Raw genomic sequence first — 1,937 nt, 5'->3', positions numbered from 1 at the left:
CTGCATTGGGTCTTTGTTGCTGCATGTGGGCTTTCTTTAGTTGCGGTGAGTGGGGGCTGTTCTTTGTTGCAGTGCTCAGGCTTCTTATTGCAGTGGCTTCTCTTGTTGTGGAGCATGGGCTCTAGGCATGTGGGCTTCAGTAGTTGTGGCTCTTGGGCTCTAGAGAACAGGCTCAGTAGTTGTGGTGCATGGGCTTATTTGCTCTGTGGCATGTGAGATCTTTCTGGACCAGGGCTCGAACCCATGTCCCCTGCATTGGCAGGTGAATTCTTAACCACTGCACCACCAGGGAACCCCCAATGGATTGTTTTTTCTTATGTCTCATAATTTTTTATTGAGTGCTATACATCTTGTTTAGAAAAGAGTGTCTGGGGTAAATAGTACATATGCCCACAAATGAACACTGCTATTTTCAAGAAGTTACTGAAGGGTTTATTTTAGCTGAGATGAAATATAGATATATCTGCAGAAAAATGTCTAGCCAATCTACACATGACAACACTTCTAATTCTTTCAGAGGTGTAGTCCTTGGAAAATTATAAACAACAGATATAAACTACTACATGCTTTTCCTACTAAGCAGTGTAGAAAACACAGAATAAGACAATGGTATGTTCCTTGACATTCAAGAACTTCTGACCTGAATGAGGCAGAGAAGATCAAAATATAAAACAAAATTGTAAAAAGTAAATGTATAAATAGTTGAATACTAAATTGTGTAGCAAAATCTATAATTGTTGATGAAAAAGACATCAATAAATGTTGAGAATAATCTATAAAGGCTTCACTAGGGTGGTTGAACTTAACCTGAGTCTTAAGAGGTAAGCATTCATTCATTGGTTCATTTACTCATTCAACATTCATTTACTAAGAACTGACTCTAAGCACTTTGTTATATTATACAGATACAAAGTTGATCTCTGCCTAGATTTCACAGCATGAACAGTTATTCTGGGAAAGATAAATACTTGAACATATGATATTAATACAATATTAAGGTAATAATATAAAAAGAAAGAGTCACTGAGATACAAGAGTCAGGAAAGGCTCTCTAAATCTGATAACGTGTGAGCTAAAGAATTAGTGGGCATTTGCCAGATGTATGTTTGTTGGAGTGTGTAGCTTTATTAAGCCAAAGGTGTAGAAAAAGTAGAGGAGATAATGGGACAGCATTACAAATGAAGCCAACACTATTAGTTAAGGCATGGAATGACGAATAAACATAGCAATTCTGAAACACACCAGCTTGACTCAGTGGTGGATATATATTGGTAAAAGGGAAAAGTTAGATTCAACAAGTAAATCAAAATTTAATGAAAGCCAGGTAAAGGAGCTTTCATTTTTATAAATTTTAGAGGGGTACTTCCAGAAGGTTATATTTTTTAACAGAAGTCTGATATATTTGATTAGAAATATTAATGTAACAGGTGTATGCAAGAATGATTTAAATCCCTAAATCTTAACATTAATGAGGTGAATTAAGGAGCTATGGCTAATGTCCACATGTGATTGGAAGGTGACATCTGGGTAAGGACATGTTTGTTTCCAGGAAAGAAAATCTCAATCCAGTTAATTTAAGTAAAAGGAGACATTGTGAGAAAACAAGCTGCAAGTTTACAAAAATCGCAGGACAGTAAATAAAGTAGGTCAAGCCACTTGGAGGCTGAAATAAAAGGTCAACAAGTGAGGATCCTCTCTCAGGAAGCCATGCTAACTTGGCTCATCAGATCTCTCTGCTGGATGGTTTAATATTCTTGCTTCTCTTGGTTCACTTTAGCCCTGCCTGTCACCTGTATACATATGGACAAAACTCGGCTATCCTACTCCAACATGACCTTTTGTTTATCTATTACTTAGAGAGCCAACTCCAAATTCCTGACTTTAAGTTGCCATGAGCCAGTTAATTGTACACAGGATGCTGTTATGTGTTGCTATAA

Source organism: Globicephala melas, chromosome 17 (genome assembly GCF_963455315.2).
Source record: "Globicephala melas chromosome 17, mGloMel1.2, whole genome shotgun sequence".
NCBI classification, from domain to species: domain Eukaryota; kingdom Metazoa; phylum Chordata; class Mammalia; order Artiodactyla; family Delphinidae; genus Globicephala; species Globicephala melas.
This window is presented reverse-complemented; position numbering follows the sequence as displayed.